The sequence below is a fragment of the Petromyzon marinus genome, unplaced genomic scaffold (genome assembly GCF_048934315.1).
Source record: "Petromyzon marinus isolate PM22_M1 ecotype Great Lakes invasive population unplaced genomic scaffold, UKy_Petmar_22M1.pri1.0 PM_Scaffold_3, whole genome shotgun sequence".
In the NCBI taxonomy this organism is placed as follows: domain Eukaryota; kingdom Metazoa; phylum Chordata; class Hyperoartia; order Petromyzontiformes; family Petromyzontidae; genus Petromyzon; species Petromyzon marinus.
Window position 1 is genome coordinate 314,528 of NW_027423279.1, and position 21,755 is coordinate 336,282.

Here is a 21,755-nt window from a genome sequence, read left to right on the forward strand (position 1 = left end):
ACTCCCACAGGGTTCAGTGTTAATCAGTGAGACTCCCATAGGGTTCAGTGTTAATCAGTGAGACTCCCACAGGTTTCAGTGTTAATCAGTGAGACTCCAATAGGGTTAAGTGTTAATCAGTGAGACTCCCATAGGGTTCAGTATTAATCAGTGAGACTCCCTTAGGGTTTCAGTGTTAATCAGTGAGACTCCAATAGGGTTAAGTGTTAATCAGTGAGACTCCCACAGGGTTCAGTGTTAATCAGTGAGACTCCCTTAGGGTTCAGTGTTAATCAGTGAGACTCCCTCAGGGTTCAGTGTTAATCAGTGAGACTCCCATGGGGTTCAGTGTTAATCAGTGAGACTCCCATAGGCTTCAGTGTTAATCAGTGAGTCCCCCACAATGTGCAGTGTTAATCAGTGAGATTCCCACAGGGTTCAGTATTAATCAGTGAGACTCCCACAGGGTTCAGTGTTAATCAGTGAGACTGCCATAGGTTTCACTGTTAATCAGTGAGACTCCCACAGGGTTCAGTGTTAATCAGTGAGACTCCCATAGGGTTCAGTGTTAATCAGTGAGACTCCCATAGGGTTCAGTGTTAATCAAGTGACACTCCCACAGTGTTCAGTGTTAATCAGTGAGACTCCCACAGGGTTCAGTGTTAATGAGTGAGACTCCCGTAGGGTTAAGTGTTAATCAGTGAGACTCCCATAGGGTTCAGTGTTAATCAGTGAGAATCCCATAGAGTTCAGTGTTAATCAGTGAGACTCCCACAGGGTTCAGTGTTAATCAGTGAGACTCCCATAGGGGTCAGTGTTAATCAATGAGACTCCCATAGGGTTCAGTGTTAATCAGTAAGACTCCCACAGGTTTCAGTGTTAATCAGTGAGACTCTCACAGGGTTCAGTGTTAATCAGTGAGACTCCCATAGGGTTCAGTGTTAATCAGTGAGTCCCCCACAAGGTTCAGTGTTAATCAGTGAGACTCCCACAGGGTTCAGTGTTAATCAGTGAGACTCCCACAGGGTTCAGTGTTAATCAGTGAGACTGCCATAGGTTTCAGTGTTAATCAGTGAGACTCCCACAGGGTTCAGTGTTAATCAGTGAGACTCCCACAGGGTTCAGTGTTAATCAGTGAGACTCTCACAGGGTTTATGGGTAATCAGTGAGACTCCCACAGGGTTCAGTGTTAATCAGTGAGACTCCCACAGGGTTCCGTGTTAATCAGTGAGACTCCCACAGGGTTCAGTGTTAATCAGTAAGACTCCCATAGGGTTCAGTGTTCATCAGTGAGACTCTCACAGGGTTCAGTGTTAATCAGTAAGACTCCCAGAGGGTTCAGTGTTAATCAGTGAGACTCCCATAGGGTTCAGTGTTAATCAGTGAGTCCCCCACAAGGTTCAGTGTTAATCAGTGAGACTCCCACAGGGTTCAGTGTTAATCAGTGAGACTCCCACAGGGTTCAGTGTTAATCAGTGGGACTGCCATAGGTTTCAGTGTTAATCAGTGAGACTCCCACAGGGTTCAGTGTTAATGAGTGAGACTCCCATAGGGTTAAGTGTTAATCAGTGAGACTCCCATAGGGTTCAGTGTTAATCAGTGAGACTCCCACAGGGTTCAGTGTTAATCAGTGAGACTCCCACAGGGTTCAGTGTTAATCAGTGAGACTCCCTCAGGGTTCAGTGTTAATCACTGAGACTCCCACAGGGTTCAGTGTTAATCAGTGAGACTCCCATAGGGTTCAGTGTTAATCAGTGAGACTCCCACAGGTTTCAGTGTTAATCAGTGAGACTCCAATAGGGTTAAGTGTTAATCAGTGAGACTCCCACAGGGTCCAGTGTTAATCAGTGAGACTCCCTTAGCATTCAGTGTTAATCAGTGAGACTCCCACAGGATTCAGTGTTAATCATTGAGACTCCCACAGTGATCGGTGTTAATCAGTGAGAATCCCACACTGTTCAGTGTTAATCAGTGAGACTCCCTCAGGGTTCAGTGTTAATCACTGAGACTCCCACAGGGTTCAGTGTTAATCAGTGAGACTCCCATAGGGTTCAGTGTTAATCAGTGAGAATCCCATAGAGTTCAGTGTTAATCAGTGAGACTCCCATAGGGTTCATTGTTAATCAGTGAGACTCCCATAGGGTTCAGTGTTAATCAGTGAGGCTCCCATAGGGTTCAGTGTTAATCACTGAGACTCCAACAAGGTTCAGTGTTAATCAGTGAGACTCCCATAGGGTTCAGTGTTAATCAGTGAGACTCCCACAGGTTTCAGTGTTAATCAGTGAGACTCCAATAGGGTTAAGTGTTAATCAGTGAGACTCCCACAGGTTTCAGTGTTAATCAGTGAGACTCTCACAGGGTGCAGTGTTAATCAGTGAGACTCCCTCAGGGTTCATGTGTTAATCAGTGAGACTCATAGGGTTCATTGTTAATCAGTGAGACTCCCACAGGATTCAGTGTTAATCATTGAGACTCCCACAGTGTTCGGTGTTAATCAGTGAGAATCCCACACTGTTCAGTGTTAATCAGTGAGACTCCCTCAGGGTTCAGTGTTAATCACTGAGACTCCCACAGGGTTCAGTGTTAATCAGTGAGACTCCCATAGGGTTCATTGTTAATCAGTGAGATTCCCATAGGGTTCAGTGTTAATCAGTGAGACTCCCACAGGGTTCAGTGTTAATCAGTGAGACTCCCATAGGGTTCAGTGTTAATCAGTGAGACTCCCACAGGTTTCAGTGTTAATCAGTGAGACTCCAATAGGGTTAAGTGTTAATCAGTGAGACTCCCACAGGGTTCAGTGTTAATCAGTGAGACTCCCTTAGCGTTCAGTGTTAATCAGTGAGACTCCCACAGGATTCAGTGTTAATCATTGAGACTCCCACAGTGTTCGGTGTTAATCAGTGAGAATCCCACACTGTTCAGTGTTAATCAGTGAGACTCCCTCAGGGTTCAGTGTTAATCACTGAGACTCCCACAGGGTTCAGTGTTAATCAGTGAGACTCCCTTAGGGTTCAGTGTTAATCAGTGAGACTCCCTCAGGGTTCAGTGGTAATCAGTGAGACTCCCATAGGGTTAAGTGTTAATCAGTGAGACTCCCATGGGGTTCAGTGTTAATCAGTGAGACTCCCATAGGCTTCAGTGTTAATCAGTGAGAATCCCACAGGGTTCAGTGTTAATCAGTGAGACTCCCACAGGGTTCAGTGTTAATCAGTGAGACTCCCACCGGGTTCACTGTTAATCAGTGAGACTCCCATAGGGTTCAGTGTTAATCAGTGAGACTCCCACAGGGTGCAGTGTTAATCAGTGAGACTCCCATATGGTTCAGTGTTAATCAGTGAGACTCCAACAGGGTTCAGTGTTAATCAGTGAGACTCCAACAGGGTTCAGTGTTAATCAGTGAGACTCCCTTAGGGTTCAGTGTTAATCAGTGAGACTCCCTCAGGGTTCAGTGTTAATCAGTGAGACTCCCATAGGGTTAAGTGTTAATCAGTGAGACTCCCATGGGGTTCAGTGTTAATCAGTGAGACTCCCATGGGGTTCAGTGTTAATCAGTGAGACTCCCATAGGCTTCAGTGTTAATCAGTGAGACTCCCACAGGGTTCAGTGTTAATCAGTGAGACTCCCACAGGGTTCAGTGTTAATCAGTGAGACTCCCACAGGGTTCAGTGTTAATCAGTGAGACTCCCATAGGGTTCAGTGTTAATCACTGAGACTCCAACAGGGTTCAGTGTTAATCAGTGAGACTCCCTTAGGGTTTCAGTGTTAATCAGTGAGACTCCAATAGGGTTAAGTGTTAATCAGTGAGACTCCCACAGGGTTCAGTGTTAATCAGTGAGACTCCCTTATGGTTCAGTGTTAATCAGTGAGACTCCCTTAGGGTTTCAGTGTTAATCAGTGAGACTCCAACAGGGTTCAGTGTTAATCAGTGAGACTCCCACAGGGTTCAGTGTTAATCAAGTGACACTCCCACAGTGTTCAGTGTTAATCAGTGAGACTCCCACAGGGTTCAGTGTTAATGAGTGAGACTCCCATAGGGTTAAGTGTTAATCGGTGAGACTCCCATAGGGTTCAGTGTTAATCAGTGAGACTCCCACAGGGTTCAGTGTTAATCAGTGAGACTCCCACAGGGTTCAGTGTTAATCAGTGAGACTCCCATAGGGTTCAGTGTTAATCAGTGAGACTCCCATAGGGTTCAGTGTAAATCAGTGAGACTCCCACAGGGTTCATGTGTTAATCAGTGAGACTCCCATAGGGGTCAGTGTTAATCAATGAGACTCCCATAGGGTTCAGTGTTAATCAGTAAGACTCCCACAGGTTTCAGTGTTAATCAGTGAGACTCTCACAGGGTTCAGTGTTAATCAGTGAGACTCCCTCAGGGTTCATGTGTTAATCAGTGAGACTCATAGGGTTCATTGTTAATCAGTGAGACTCCCACAGGATTCAGTGTTAATCATTGAGACTCCCACAGTGTTCGGTGTTAATCAGTGAGAATCCCACACTGTTCAGTGTTAATCAGTGAGACTCCCTCAGGGTTCAGTGTTAATCACTGAGACTCCCACAGGGTTCAGTGTTAATCAGTGAGACTCCCATAGGGTTCATTGTTAATCAGTGAGATTCCCATAGGGTTCAGTGTTAATCAGTGAGACTCCCACAGGGTTCAGTGTTAATCAGTGAGACTCCCATAGGGTTCAGTGTTAATCAGTGAGACTCCCACAGGTTTCAGTGTTAATCAGTGAGACTCCAATAGGGTTAAGTGTTAATCAGTGAGACTCCCACAGGGTTCAGTGTTAATCAGTGAGACTCCCTTAGCGTTCAGTGTTAATCAGTGAGACTCCCACAGGATTCAGTGTTAATCATTGAGACTCCCACAGTGTTCGGTGTTAATCAGTGAGAATCCCACACTGTTCAGTGTTAATCAGTGAGACTCCCTCAGGGTTCAGTGTTAATCACTGAGACTCCCACAGGGTTCAGTGTTAATCAGTGAGACTCCCTTAGGGTTCAGTGTTAATCAGTGAGACTCCCTCAGGGTTCAGTGGTAATCAGTGAGACTCCCATAGGGTTAAGTGTTAATCAGTGAGACTCCCATGGGGTTCAGTGTTAATCAGTGAGACTCCCATAAGCTTCAGTGTTAATCAGTGAGAATCCCACAGGGTTCAGTGTTAATCAGTGAGACTCCCACAGGGTTCAGTGTTAATCAGTGAGACTCCCACAGGGTTCACTGTTAATCAGTGAGACTCCCATAGGGTTCAGTGTTAATCAGTGAGACTCCCACAGGGTGCAGTGTTAATCAGTGAGACTCCCATATGGTTCAGTGTTAATCAGTGAGACTCCAACAGGGTTCAGTGTTAATCAGTGAGACTCCAACAGGGTTCAGTGTTAATCAGTGAGACTCCCTTAGGGTTCAGTGTTAATCAGTGAGACTCCCTCAGGGTTCAGTGTTAATCAGTGAGACTCCCATAGGGTTAAGTGTTAATCAGTGAGACTCCCATGGGGTTCAGTGTTAATCAGTGAGACTCCCATGGGGTTCAGTGTTAATCAGTGAGACTCCCATAGGCTTCAGTGTTAATCAGTGAGACTCCCAGAGGGTTCAGTGTTAATCAGTGAGACTCCCATAGGGTTCAGTGTTAATCACTGAGACTCCAACAGGGTTCAGTGTTAATCAGTGAGACTCCCTTAGGGTTTCAGTGTTAATCAGTGAGACTCCAATAGGGTTAAGTGTTAATCAGTGAGACTCCCACAGGGTTCAGTGTTAATCAGTGAGACTCCCTTATGGTTCAGTGTTAATCAGTGAGACTCCCTTAGGGTTTCAGTGTTAATCAGTGAGACTCCAACAGGGTTCAGTGTTAATCAGTGAGACTCCCACAGGGTTCAGTGTTAATCAAGTGACACTCCCACAGTGTTCAGTGTTAATCAGTGAGACTCCCACAGGGTTCAGTGTTAATGAGTGAGACTCCCATAGGGTTAAGTGTTAATCGGTGAGACTCCCATAGGGTTCAGTGTTAATCAGTGAGACTCCCACAGGGTTCAGTGTTAATCAGTGAGACTCCCACAGGGTTCAGTGTTAATCAGTGAGACTCCCATAGGGTTCAGTGTTAATCAGTGAGACTCCCATAGGGTTCAGTGTAAATCAGTGAGACTCCCACAGGGTTCATGTGTTAATCAGTGAGACTCCCATAGGGGTCAGTGTTAATCATTGAGACTCCCATAGGGTTCAGTGTTAATCAGTAAGACTCCCACAGGTTTAAGTGTTAATCAGTGAGACTCTCACAGGGTTCAGTGTTAATCAGTGAGACTCCCTCAGGGTTCATGTGTTAATCAGTGAGACTCCCATAGGGTTCATTGTTAATCAGAGAGACTCCCACAGGATTCAGTGTTAATCATTGAGACTCCCACAGTGTTCGGTGTTAATCAGTGAGAATCCCACACTGTTCAGTGTTAATCAGTGAGACTCCCTCAGGGTTCAGTGTTAATCACTGAGACTCCCACAGGGTTCAGTGTTAATCAGTGAGACTCCCATAGGGTTCAGTGTTAATCAGTGAGACTCCCACAGGGTTCAGTGTTAATCAAGTGACACTCCCACAGTGTTCAGTGTTAATCAGTGAGACTCCCACAGGGTTCAGTGTTAATGAGTGAGACTCCCATAGGGTTAAGTGTTAATCAGTGAGACTCCCATAGGGTTCAGTGTTAATCAGTGAGACTCCCACAGGGTTCAGTGTTAATCAGTGAGACTCCCACAGGGTTCAGTGTTAATCAGTGAGACTCCCATAGGGTTCAGTGTTAATCAGTGAGACTCCCATAGGGTTCAGTGTAAATCAGTGAGACTCCCACAGGGTTCATGTGTTAATCAGTGAGACTCCCATAGGGGTCAGTGTTAATCAATGAGAATCCCATAGGGTTCAGTGTTAATCAGTAAGACTCCCACAGGTTTCAGTGTTAATCAGTGAGACTCTCACAGGGTTCAGTGTTAATCATTGAGACTCCCACAGTGTTCGGTGTTAATCAGTGAGAATCCCACACTGTTCAGTGTTAATCAGTGAGACTCCCTCAGGGTTCAGTGTTAATCACTGAGACTCCCACAGGGTTCAGTGTTAATCAGTGAGACTCCCATAGGGTTCAGTGTTAATCAGTGAGACTCCCACAGGTTTCAGTGTTAATCAGTGAGACTCCAATAGGGTTAAGTGTTAATCAGTGAGACTCCCACAGGGTCCAGTGTTAATCAGTGAGACTCCCTTAGCATTCAGTGTTAATCAGTGAGACTCCCACAGGATTCAGTGTTAATCATTGAGACTCCCACAGTGATCGGTGTTAATCAGTGAGAATCCCACACTGTTCAGCGTTAATCAGTGAGACTCCCTCAGGGTTCAGTGTTAATCACTGAGACTCCCACAGGGTTCAGTGTTAATCAGTGAGACTCCCATAGGGTTCAGTGTTAATCAGTGAGAATCCCATAGAGTTCAGTGTTAATCAGTGAGACTCCCATAGGGTTCATTGTTAATCAGTGAGACTCCCATAGGGTTCAGTGTTAATCAGTGAGGCTCCCATAGGGTTCAGTGTTAATCACTGAGACTCCAACAAGGTTCAGTGTTAATCAGTGAGACTCCCATAGGGTTCAGTGTTAATCAGTGAGACTCCCACAGGTTTCAGTGTTAATCAGTGAGACTCCAATAGGGTTAAGTGTTAATCAGTGAGACTCCCACAGGTTTCAGTGTTAATCAGTGAGACTCTCACAGGGTGCAGTGTTAATCAGTGAGACTCCCTCAGGGTTCATGTGTTAATCAGTGAGACTCATAGGGTTCATTGTTAATCAATGAGACTCCCACAGGATTCAGTGTTAATCATTGAGACTCCCACAGTGTTCGGTGTTAATCAGTGAGAATCCCACACTGTTCAGTGTTAATCAGTGAGACTCCCTCAGGGTTCAGTGTTAATCACTGAGACTCCCACAGGGTTCAGTGTTAATCAGTGAGACTCCCATAGGGTTCAGTGTTAATCAGTGAGACTCCCACAGGGTTCAGTGTTAATCAAGTGACACTCCCACAGTGTTCAGTGTTAATCAGTGAGACTCCCACAGGGTTCAGTGTTAATGAGTGAGACTCCCATAGGGTTAAGTGTTAATCAGTGAGACTCCCATAGGGTTCAGTGTTAATCAGTGAGACTCCCACAGGGTTCAGTGTTAATCAGTGAGACTCCCACAGGGTTCAGTGTTAATCATTGAGACTCCCATAGGGTTCAGTGTTAATCAGTGAGACTCCCATAGGGTTCAGTGTAAATCAGTGAGACTCCCACAGGGTTCATGTGTTAATCAGTGAGACTCCCATAGGGGTCAGTGTTAATCAATGAGACTCCCATAGGGTTCAGTGTTAATCAGTAAGACTCCCACAGGTTTCAGTGTTAATCAGTGAGACTCTCACAGGGTTCAGTGTTAATCATTGAGACTCCCACAGTGTTCGGTGTTAATCAGTGAGATTCCCACACTGTTCAGTGTTAATCAGTGAGACTCCCTCAGGGTTCAGTGTTAATCACTGAGACTCCCACAGGGTTCAGTGTTAATCAGTGAGACTCCCATAGGGTCCAGTGTTAATCAGTGAGACTCCCACAGGTTTCAGTGTTAATCAGTGAGACTCCAATAGGGTTAAGTGTTAATCAGTGAGACTCCCACAGGGTCCAGTGTTAATCAGTGAGACTCCCTTAGCATTCAGTGTTAATCAGTGAGACTCCCACAGGATTCAGTGTTAATCATTGAGACTCCCACAGTGATCGGTGTTAATCAGTGAGAATCCCACACTGTTCAGCGTTAATCAGTGAGACTCCCTCAGGGTTCAGTGTTAATCACTGAGACTCCCACAGGGTTCAGTGTTAATCAGTGAGACTCCCATAGGGTTCAGTGTTAATCAGTGAGAATCCCATAGAGTTCAGTGTTAATCAGTGAGACTCCCATAGGGTTCATTGTTAATCAGTGAGACTCCCATAGGGTTCAGTGTTAATCAGTGAGGCTCCCATAGGGTTCAGTGTTAATCACTGAGACTCCAACAAGGTTCAGTGTTAATCAGTGAGACTCCCATAGGGTTCAGTGTTAATCAGTGAGACTCCCACAGGTTTCAGTGTTAATCAGTGAGACTCCAATAGGGTTAAGTGTTAATCAGTGAGACTCCCACAGGTTTCAGTGTTAATCAGTGAGACTCTCACAGGGTGCAGTGTTAATCAGTGAGACTCCCTCAGGGTTCATGTGTTAATCAGTGAGACTCATAGGGTTCATTGTTAATCAGTGAGACTCCCACAGGATTCAGTGTTAATCATTGAGACTCCCACAGTGTTCGGTGTTAATCAGTGAGAATCCCACACTGTTCAGTGTTAATCAGTGAGACTCCCTCAGGGTTCAGTGTTAATCACTGAGACTCCCACAGGGTTCAGTGTTAATCAGTGAGACTCCCATAGGGTTCATTGTTAATCAGTGAGATTCCCATAGGGTTCAGTGTTAATCAGTGAGACCCCCACAGGGTTCAGTGTTAATCAGTGAGACTCCCATAGGGTTCAGTGTTAATCAGTGAGACTCCAATAGGGTTAAGTGTTAATCAGTGAGACTCCCACAGGGTTCAGTGTTAATCAGTGAGACTCCCTTAGCGTTCAGTGTTAATCAGTGAGACTCCCACAGGATTCAGTGTTAATCATTGAGACTCCCACAGTGTTCGGTGTTAATCAGTGAGAATCCCACACTGTTCAGTGTTAATCAGTGAGACTCCCTCAGGGTTCAGTGTTAATCACTGAGACTCCCACAGGGTTCAGTGTTAATCAGTGAGACTCCCTTAGGGTTCAGTGTTAATCAGTGAGACTCCCTCAGGGTTCAGTGGTAATCAGTGAGACTCCCATAGGGTTAAGTGTTAATCAGTGAGACTCCCATGGGGTTCAGTGTTAATCAGTGAGACTCCCATAGGCTTCAGTGTTAATCAGTGAGAATCCCACAGGGTTCAGTGTTAATCAGTGAGACTCCCACAGGGTTCAGTGTTAATCAGCGAGACTCCCACAGGGTTCACTGTTAATCAGTGAGACTCCCATAGGGTTCAGTGTTAATCAGTGAGACTCCCACAGGGTGCAGTGTTAATCAGTGAGACTCCCATATGGTTCAGTGTTAATCAGTGAGACTCCAACAGGGTTCAGTGTTAATCAGTGAGACTCCAACAGGGTTCAGTGTTAATCAGTGAGACTCCCTTAGGGTTCAGTGTTAATCAGTGAGACTCCCTCAGGGTTCAGTGTTAATCAGTGAGACTCCCATGGGGTTCAGTGTTAATCAGTGAGACTCCCATGGGGTTCAGTGTTAATCAGTGAGACTCCCATAGGCTTCAGTGTTAATCAGTGAGACTCCCACAGGGTTCAGTGTTAATCAGTGAGACTCCCACAGGGTTCAGTGTTAATCAGTGAGACTCCCACAGGGTTCAGTGTTAATCAGTGAGACTCCCATAGGGTTCAGTGTTAATCACTGAGACTCCAACAGGGTTCAGTGTTAATCAGTGAGACTCCCTTAGGGTTTCAGTGTTAATCAGTGAGACTCCAATAGGGTTAAGTGTTAATCAGTGAGACTCCCACAGGGTTCAGTGTTAATCAGTGAGACTCCCTTATGGTTCAGTGTTAATCAGTGAGACTCCCTTAGGGTTTCAGTGTTAATCAGTGAGACTCCAACAGGGTTCAGTGTTAATCAGTGAGACTCCCACAGGGTTCAGTGTTAATCAAGTGACACTCCCACAGTGTTCAGTGTTAATCAGTGACACTCCCACAGGGTTCAGTGTTAATGAGTGAGACTCCCATAGGGTTAAGTGTTAATCGGTGAGACTCCCATAGGGTTCAGTGTTAATCAGTGAGACTCCCACAGGGTTCAGTGTTAATCAGTGAGACTCCCACAGGGTTCAGTGTTAATCAGTGAGACTCCCATAGGGTTCAGTGTTAATCAGTGAGACTCCCATAGGGTTCAGTGTAAATCAGTGAGACTCCCACAGGGTTCATGTGTTAATCAGTGAGACTCCCATAGGGGTCAGTGTTAATCAATGAGACTCCCTTAGGGTTCAGTGTTAATCAGTAAGACTCCCACAGGTTTCAGTGTTAATCAGTGAGACTCTCACAGGGTTCAGTGTTAATCAGTGAGACTCCCTCAGGGTTCATGTGTTAATCAGTGAGACTCCCATAGGGTTCATTGTTAATCAGTGAGACTCCCACAGGATTCAGTGTTAATCATTGAGACTCCCACAGTGTTCGGTGTTAATCAGTGAGAATCCCACACTGTTCAGTGTTAATCAGTGAGACTCCCTCAGGGTTCAGTGTTAATCACTGAGACTCCCACAGGGTTCAGTGTTAATCAGTGAGACTCCCATAGGGTTCAGTGTTAATCAGTGAAACTCCCACAGGGTTCAGTGTTAATCAAGTGACACTCCCACAGTGTTCAGTGTTAATCAGTGAGACTCCCACAGGGTTCAGTGTTAATGAGTGAGACTCCCATAGGGTTAAGTGTTAATCAGTGAGACTCCCATAGGGTTCAGTGTTAATCAGTGAGACTCCCACAGGGTTCAGTGTTAATCAGTGAGACTCCCACAGGGTTCAGTGTTAATCAGTGAGACTCCCATAGGGTTCAGTGTTAATCAGTGAGACTCCCATAGGGTTCAGTGTAAATCAGTGAGACTCCCACAGGGTTCATGTGTTAATCAGTGAGACTCCCATAGGGGTCAGTGTTAATCAATGAGACTCCCATAGGGTTCAGTGTTAATCAGTAAGACTCCCACAGGTTTCAGTGTTAATCAGTGAGACTCTCACAGGGTTCAGTGTTAATCATTGAGACTCCCACAGTGTTCGGTGTTAATCAGTGAGAATCCCACACTGTTCAGTGTTAATCAGTGAGACTCCCTCAGGGTTCAGTGTTAATCACTGAGACTCCCACAGGGTTCAGTGTTAATCAGTGAGACTCCCATAGGGTTCAGTGTTAATCAGTGAGACTCCCACAGGTTTCAGTGTTAATCAGTGAGACTCCAATAGGGTTAAGTGTTAATCAGTGAGACTCCCACAGGGTCCAGTGTTAATCAGTGAGACTCCCTTAGCATTCAGTGTTAATCAGTGAGACTCCCACAGGATTCAGTGTTAATCATTGAGACTCCCACAGTGATCGGTGTTAATCAGTGAGAATCCCACACTGTTCAGTGTTAATCAGTGAGACTCCCTCAGGGTTCAGTGTTAATCACTGAGACTCCCACAGGGTTCAGTGTTAATCAGTGAGACTCCCATAGGGTTCAGTGTTAATCAGTGAGAATCCCATAGAGTTCAGTGTTAATCAGTGAGACTCCCATAGGGTTCATTGTTAATCAGTGAGACTCCCATAGGGTTCAGTGTTAATCAGTGAGGCTCCCATAGGGTTCAGTGTTAATCACTGAGACTCCAACAAGGTTCAGTGTTAATCAGTGAGACTCCCATAGGGTTCAGTGTTAATCAGTGAGACTCCCACAGGTTTCAGTGTTAATCAGTAAGACTCCAATAGGGTTAAGTGTTAATCAGTGAGACTCCCACAGGTTTCAGTGTTAATCAGTGAGACTCTCACAGGGTGCAGTGTTAATCAGTGAGACTCCCTCAGGGTTCATGTGTTAATCAGTGAGACTCATAGGGTTCATTGTTAATCAGTGAGACTCCCACAGGATTCAGTGTTAATCATTGAGACTCCCACAGTGTTCGGTGTTAATCAGTGAGAATCCCACACTGTTCAGTGTTAATCAGTGAGACTCCCTCAGGGTTCAGTGTTAATCACTGAGACTCCCACAGGGTTCAGTGTTAATCAGTGAGACTCCCATAGGGTTCATTGTTAATCAGTGAGATTCCCATAGGGTTCAGTGTTAATCAGTGAGACTCCAATAGGGTTAAGTGTTAATCAGTGAGACTCCCACAGGATTCAGTGTTAATCATTGAGACTCCCACAGTGTTCGGTGTTAATCAGTGAGAATCCCACACTGTTCAGTGTTAATCAGTGAGACTCCCTCAGGGTTCAGTGTTAATCACTGAGACTCCCACAGGGTTCAGTGTTAATCAGTGAGACTCCCATAGGGTTCATTGTTAATCAGTGAGATTCCCATAGGGTTCAGTGTTAATCAGTGAGACCCCCACAGGGTTCAGTGTTAATCAGTGAGACTCCCATAGGGTTCAGTGTTAATCAGTGAGACTCCAATAGGGTTAAGTGTTAATCAGTGAGACTCCCACAGGGTTCAGTGTTAATCAGTGAGACTCCCTTAGCGTTCAGTGTTAATCAGTGAGACTCCCACAGGATTCAGTGTTAATCATTGAGACTCCCACAGTGTTCGGTGTTAATCAGTGAGAATCCCACACTGTTCAGTGTTAATCAGTGAGACTCCCTCAGGGTTCAGTGTTAATCACTGAGACTCCCACAGGGTTCAGTGTTAATCAGTGAGACTCCCTTAGGGTTCAGTGTTAATCAGTGAGACTCCCTCAGGGTTCAGTGGTAATCAGTGAGACTCCCATAGGGTTAAGTGTTAATCAGTGAGACTCCCATGGGGTTCAGTGTTAATCAGTAAGACTCCCATAGGCTTCAGTGTTAATCAGTGAGAATCCCACAGGGTTCAGTGTTAATCAGTGAGACTCCCACAGGGTTCAGTGTTAATCAGCGAGACTCCCACAGGGTTCACTGTTAATCAGTGAGACTCCCATAGGGTTCAGTGTTAATCAGTGAGACTCCCACAGGGTGCAGTGTTAATCAGTGAGACTCCCATATGGTTCAGTGTTAATCAGTGAGACTCCAACAGGGTTCAGTGTTAATCAGTGAGACTCCAACAGGGTTCAGTGTTAATCAGTGAGACTCCCTTAGGGTTCAGTGTTAATCAGTGAGACTCCCTCAGGGTTCAGTGTTAATCAGTGAGACTCCCATGGGGTTCAGTGTTAATCAGTGAGACTCCCATGGGGTTCAGTGTTAATCAGTGAGACTCCCATAGGCTTCAGTGTTAATCAGTGAGACTCCCACAGGGTTCAGTGTTAATCAGTGAGACTCCCACAGGGTTCAGTGTTAATCAGTGAGACTCCCACAGGGTTCAGTGTTAATCAGTGAGACTCCCATAGGGTTCAGTGTTAATCACTGAGACTCCAACAGGGTTCAGTGTTAATCAGTGAGACTCCCTTAGGGTTCAGTGTTAATCAGTGAGACTCCCTCAGGGTTCAGTGTTAATCAGTGAGACTCCCATGGGGTTCAGTGTTAATCAGTGAGACTCCCATGGGGTTCAGTGTTAATCAGTGAGACTCCCATAGGCTTCAGTGTTAATCAGTGAGACTCCCACAGGGTTCAGTGTTAATCAGTGAGACTCCCACAGGGTTCAGTGTTAATCAGTGAGACTCCCACAGGGTTCAGTGTTAATCAGTGAGACTCCCATAGGGTTCAGTGTTAATCACTGAGACTCCAACAGGGTTCAGTGTTAATCAGTGAGACTCCCTTAGGGTTTCAGTGTTAATCAGTGAGACTCCAATAGGGTTAAGTGTTAATCAGTGAGACTCCCACAGGGTTCAGTGTTAATCAGTGAGACTCCCTTAGGGTTCAGTGTTAATCAGTGAGACTCCCTTAGGGTTTCAGTGTTAATCAGTGAGACTCCCATAGGGTTCAGTGTTAATCAGTGAGACTCCCATAGGGTTCATTGTTAATCAGTGAGATTCCCATAGGGTTCAGTGTTAATCAGTGAGACTCCCATAGGCTTCAGTGTTAATCAGTGAGACTCCCACAGGGTTCAGTGTTAATCAGTGAGACTCCCACAGGGTTCAGTGTTAATCAGTGAGACTCCCACAGGGTTCAGTGTTAATCAGTGAGACTCCCATAGGGTTCAGTGTTAATCACTGAGACTCCAACAGGGTTCAGTGTTAATCAGTGAGACTCCCTTAGGGTTCAGTGTTAATCAGTGAGACTCCCTTAGGGTTTCAGTGTTAATCACTGAGACTCCCACAGGGTTCAGTGTTAATCAGTGAGACTCCCATAGGGTTCATTGTTAATCAGTGAGATTCCCATAGGGTTCAGTGTTAATCAGTGAGACTCCAATAGGGTTAAGTGTTAATCAGTGAGACTCCCACAGGATTCAGTGTTAATCATTGAGACTCCCACAGTGTTCGGTGTTAATCAGTGAGAATCCCACACTGTTCAGTGTTAATCAGTGAGACTCCCTCAGGGTTCAGTGTTAATCACTGAGACTCCCACAGGGTTCAGTGTTAATCAGTGAGACTCCCATAGGGTTCATTGTTAATCAGTGAGATTCCCATAGGGTTCAGTGTTAATCAGTGAGACCCCCACAGGGTTCAGTGTTAATCAGTGAGACTCCCATAGGGTTCAGTGTTAATCAGTGAGACTCCAATAGGGTTAAGTGTTAATCAGTGAGACTCCCACAGGGTTCAGTGTTAATCAGTGAGACTCCCTTAGCGTTCAGTGTTAATCAGTGAGACTCCCACAGGATTCAGTGTTAATCATTGAGACTCCCACAGTGTTCGGTGTTAATCAGTGAGAATCCCACACTGTTCAGTGTTAATCAGTGAGACTCCCTCAGGGTTCAGTGTTAATCACTGAGACTCCCACAGGGTTCAGTGTTAATCAGTGAGACTCCCTTAGGGTTCAGTGTTAATCAGTGAGACTCCCTCAGGGTTCAGTGGTAATCAGTGAGACTCCCATAGGGTTAAGTGTTAATCAGTGAGACTCCCATGGGGTTCAGTGTTAATCAGTAAGACTCCCATAGGCTTCAGTGTTAATCAGTGAGAATCCCACAGGGTTCAGTGTTAATCAGTGAGACTCCCACAGGGTTCAGTGTTAATCAGCGAGACTCCCACAGGGTTCACTGTTAATCAGTGAGACTCCCATAGGGTTCAGTGTTAATCAGTGAGACTCCCACAGGGTGCAGTGTTAATCAGTGAGACTCCCATATGGTTCAGTGTTAATCAGTGAGACTCCAACAGGGTTCAGTGTTAATCAGTGAGACTCCAACAGGGTTCAGTGTTAATCAGTGAGACTCCCTTAGGGTTCAGTGTTAATCAGTGAGACTCCCTCAGGGTTCAGTGTTAATCAGTGAGACTCCCATGGGGTTCAGTGTTAATCAGTGAGACTCCCATGGGGTTCAGTGTTAATCAGTGAGACTCCCATAGGCTTCAGTGTTAATCAGTGAGACTCCCACAGGGTTCAGTGTTAATCAGTGAGACTCCCACAGGGTTCAGTGTTAATCAGTGAGACTCCCACAGGGTTCAGTGTTAATCAGTGAGACTCCCATAGGGTTCAGTGTTAATCACTGAGACTCCAACAGGGTTCAGTGTTAATCAGTGAGACTCCCTTAGGGTTCAGTGTTAATCAGTGAGACTCCCTCAGGGTTCAGTGTTAATCAGTGAGACTCCCATGGGGTTCAGTGTTAATCAGTGAGACTCCCATGGGGTTCAGTGTTAATCAGTGAGACTCCCATAGGCTTCAGTGTTAATCAGTGAGACTCCCACAGGGTTCAGTGTTAATCAGTGAGACTCCCACACGGTTCAGTGTTAATCAGTGAGACTCCCACAGGGTTCAGTGTTAATCAGTGAGACTCCCATAGGGTTCAGTGTTAATCACTGAGACTCCAACAGGGTTCAGTGTTAATCAGTGAGACTCCCTTAGGGTTTCAGTGTTAATCAGTGAGACTCCAATAGGGTTAAGTGTTAATCAGTGAGACTCCCACAGGGTTCAGTGTTAATCAGTGAGACTCCCTTAGGGTTCAGTGTTAATCAGTGAGACTCCCTTAGGGTTTCAGTGTTAATCAGTGAGACTCCCATAGGGTTCAGTGTTAATCAGTGAGACTCCCACAGGGTGCAGTGTTAATCAGTGAGACTCCCATATGGTTCAGTGTTAATCAGTGAGACTCCAACAGGGTTCAGTGTTAATCAGTGAGACTCCCATAGGGTTCAGTGTAAATCAGTGAGACTCCCACAGGGTTCATGTGTTAATCAGTGAGACTCCCACAGGGTTCAGTGTTAATCAGTGAGACTCCCATAGGGTTCAGTGTTAATCAGTGAGACTCCCATAGGGTTCAGTGTAAATCAGTGAGACTCCCACAGGGTTCATGTGTTAATCAGTGAGACTCCCATAGGGGTCAGTGTTAATCAATGAGACTCCCTTAGGGTTCAGTGTTAATCAGTAAGACTCCCACAGGTTTCAGTGTTAATCAGTGAGACTCTCACAGGGTTCAGTGTTAATCAGTGAGACTCCCTCAGGGTTCATGTGTTAATCAGTGAGACTCCCATAGGGTTCATTGTTAATCAGTGAGACTCCCACAGGATTCAGTGTTAATCATTGAGACTCCCACAGGGTTCAGTGTTAATCAGTGAGACTCCCATAGGGTTCAGTGTTAATCAGTGAAACTCCCACAGGGTTCAGTGTTAATCAAGTGACACTCCCACAGTGTTCAGTGTTAATCAGTGAGACTCCCACAGGGTTCAGTGTTAATGAGTGAGACTCCCATAGGGTTAAGTGTTAATCAGTGAGACTCCCATAGGGTTCAGTGTTAATCAGTGAGACTCCCACAGGGTTCAGTGTTAATCAGTGAGACTCCCACAGGGTTCAGTGTTAATCAGTGAGACTCCCATAGGGTTCAGTGTTAATCAGTGAGACTCCCATAGGGTTCAGTGTAAATCAGTGAGACTCCCACAGGGTTCATGTGTTAATCAGTGAGACTCCCATAGGGGTCAGTGTTAATCAATGAGACTCCCATAGGGTTCAGTGTTAATCAGTAAGACTCCCACAGGTTTCAGTGTTAATCAGTGAGACTCTCACAGGGTTCAGTGTTAATCATTGAGACTCCCACAGTGTTCGGTGTTAATCAGTGAGAATCCCACACTGTTCAGTGTTAATCAGTGAGACTCCCTCAGGGTTCAGTGTTAATCACTGAGACTCCCACAGGGTTCAGTGTTAATCAGTGAGACTCCCATAGGGTTCAGTGTTAATCAGTGAGACTCCCACAGGTTTCAGTGTTAATCAGTGAGACTCCAATAGGGTTAAGTGTTAATCAGTGAGACTCCCACAGGGTCCAGTGTTAATCAGTGAGACTCCCTTAGCATTCAGTGTTAATCAGTGAGACTCCCACAGGATTCAGTGTTAATCATTGAGACTCCCACAGTGATCGGTGTTAATCAGTGAGAATCCCACACTGTTCAGTGTTAATCAGTGAGACTCCCTCAGGGTTCAGTGTTAATCATTGAGACTCCCACAGGGTTCAGTGTTAATCAGTGAGACTCCCATAGGGTTCAGTGTTAATCAGTGAGAATCCCATAGAGTTCAGTGTTAATCAGTGAGACTCCCATAGGGTTCATTGTTAATCAGTGAGACTCCCATAGGGTTCAGTGTTAATCAGTGAGGCTCCCATAGGGTTCAGTGTTAATCACTGAGACTCCAACAAGGTTCAGTGTTAATCAGTGAGACTCCCATAGGGTTCAGTGTTAATCAGTGAGACTCCCACAGGTTTCAGTGTTAATCAGTAAGACTCCAATAGGGTTAAGTGTTAATCAGTGAGACTCCCACAGGTTTCAGTGTTAATCAGTGAGACTCTCACAGGGTGCAGTGTTAATCAGTGAGACTCCCTCAGGGTTCATGTGTTAATCAGTGAGACTCATAGGGTTCATTGTTAATCAGTGAGACTCCCACAGGATTCAGTGTTAATCATTGAGACTCCCACAGTGTTCGGTGTTAATCAGTGAGAATCCCACACTGTTCAGTGTTAATCAGTGAGACTCCCTCAGGGTTCAGTGTTAATCACTGAGACTCCCACAGGGTTCAGTGTTAATCAGTGAGACTCCCATAGGGTTCATTGTTAATCAGTGAGATTCCCATAGGGTTCAGTGTTAATCAGTGAGACTCCAATAGGGTTAAGTGTTAATCAGTGAGACTCCCACAGGGTTCAGTGTTAATCAATGAGACTCCCTTAGCGTTCAGTGTTAATCAGTGAGACTCCCACAGGATTCAGTGTTAATCATTGAGACTCCCACAGTGTTCGGTGTTAATCAGTGAGAATCCCACACTGTTCAGTGTTAATCAGTGAGACTCCCTCAGGGTTCAGTGTTAATCACTGAGACTCCCACAGGGTTCAGTGTTAATCAGTGAGACTCCCATAGGGTTCAGTGTTAATCAGTGAGAATCCCATAGAGTTCAGTGTTAATCAGTGAGACTCCCATAGGGTTCATTGTTAATCAGTGAGACTCCCATAGGGTTCAGTGTTAATCAGTGAGGCTCCCATAGGGTTCAGTGTTAATCACTGAGACTCCAACAGGGTTCACTGTTAATCAGTGAGACTCCCATAGGGTTCAGTGTTAATCAGTGAGACTCCCACAGGTTTCAGTGTTAATCAGTGAGACTCCAATAGGGTTAAGTGTTAATCAGTGAGACTCCCACAGGGTTCAGTGTTAATCAGTGAGACTCCCACAGGGTTCAGTGTTAGTCATTAAGACTCCCATAGGGTTCAGTGTTAATCAGTGAGACTCCCACATGGTTCATTGTTAATCAGTGAGTGTCCCACAGGGTTCAGTGTTAATCAGTGAGACTCCCACAGGGTTCAGTGTTAATAAGTGAGACTCCCACAGGGTTCAGTGTTAATCAGTGAGACTCTCACAGGGTTTATGGGTAATCAGTGAGACTCCCACAGGGTTCAGTGTTAATCAGTGAGACTCCCACAGGGTTCCGTGTTAATCAGTGAGACTCCCACAGGGTTCAGTGTTAATCAGTAAGACTCCCATAGGGTTCAGTGTTCATCAGTGAGACTCTCACAGGGTTCAGTGTTAATCAGTAAGACTCCCAGAGGGTTCAGTGTTAATCAGTGAGACTCCCATAGGGTTCAGTGTTAATCAGTGAGTCCCCCACAAGGTTCAGTGTTAATCAGTGAGACTCCCACAGGGTTCAGTGTTAATCAGTGAGACTCCCACAGGGTTCAGTGTTAATCAGTGGGACTGCCATAGGTTTCAGTGTTAATCAGTGAGACTCCCACAGGGTTCAGTGTTAATCAGTGAGACTCCCATAGGGTTCAGTGTTAATCAGTGAGACTCCCACAGGTTTCAGTGTTAATCAGTGAGACTCCAATAGGGTTCATTGTTAATCAGTGAGACTCCCATAGGGCTCAGTGTTAATCAGTGAGGCTCCCATAGGGTTCAGTGTTAATCACTGAGACTCCAACAAGGTTCAGTGTTAATCAGTGAGACTCCCATAGGGTTCAGTGTTAATCAGTGAGACTCCCACAGGTTTCAGTGTTAATCAGTAAGACTCCAATAGGGTTAAGTGTTAATCAGTGAGACTCCCACAGGTTTCAGTGTTAATCAGTGAGACTCTCACAGGGTGCAGTGTTAATCAGTGAGACTCCCTCAGGGTTCATGTGTTAATCAGTGAGACTCATAGGGTTCATTGTTAATCAGTGAGACTCCCACAGGATTCAGTGTTAATCATTGAGACTCCCACAGTGTTCGGTGTTAATCAGTGAGAATCCCACACTGTTCAGTGTTAATCAGTGAGACTCCCTCAGGGTTCAGTGTTAATCACTGAGACTCCCACAGGGTTCAGTGTTAATCAGTGAGACTCCCATAGGGTTCATTGTTAATCAGTGAGATTCCCACAGGGTTCCGTGTTAATCAGTGAAACTCCCATAGGGTTCAGTGTTAATCAGTGAGTCCCCCACAAGGTTCAGTGTTAATCAGTGAGACTCCCACAGGGTTCAGTGTTAATCAGTGAGACTCCCACAGGGTTCAGTGTTAATCAGTGGGACTGCCATAGGTTTCAGTGTTAATCAGTGAGACTCCCACAGGGTTCAGTGTTAATCAGTGAGACTCCCATAGGGTTCAGTGTTAATCAGTGAGACTCCCACAGGTTTCAGTGTTAATCAGTGAGACTCCAATAGGGTTAAGTGTTAATCAGTGAGACTCCCACAGGGTTCAGTGTTAATCAGTGAGACAGCCTTAGGGTTAAGTGTTAATTAGTGAGACTCCCTCAGGGTTCAGTGTTAATCAGTGAGACTCCCATAGGGTTAAGTGTTAATCAGTGAGACTCCCATGGGGTTCAGTGTTAATCAGTGAGACTCCCATAGGCTTCAGTGTTAATCAGTGAGACTCCCACATGGTTCAGTGTTAATCAGTGAGACTCCCACAGGGTTCAGTGTTAATCAGTGAGACTCCCACAGGGTTCAGTGTTAATCAGTGAGACTCCCATAGGTTTCAGTGTTAATCAGTGAGACTCCCCAGGGTTCAGTGTTAATCAAGTGACACTCCCACAGTGTTCAGTGTTAATCAGTGAGACTCCCACAGGGTTCAGTGTTAATGAGTGAGACTCCCATAGGGTTAAGTGTTAATCAGTGAGACTCCCATAGGGTTCAGTGTTAATCAGTGAGACTCCCATAGGGTTCAGTGTTAATCAGTGAGACTCCCATACGGTTCACTGTAAATCAGTGAGACTCCCACAGGGTTCATGTGTTAATCAGTGAGACTCCCATAGGGTTCAGTGTTAATCAATGAGACTCCCATAGGGTTCAGTGTTAATCAGTGAGACTCCCACAAGTTTCAGTGTTAATCAGTGAGACTCCCACAGGGTTCAGTGTTAATCAGTGAGACTCCCTCAGGGTTCATGTGTTAATCAGTGAGACTCCCATAGGGTTCATTGTTAATCAGTGAGACTCCCACAGGATTCAGTGTTAATCATTGAGACTCCCACAGTGATCGGTGTTAATCAGTGAGAATCCCACACTGTTCAGTGTTAATCAGTGAGACTCCCTCAGGGTTCAGTGTTAATCACT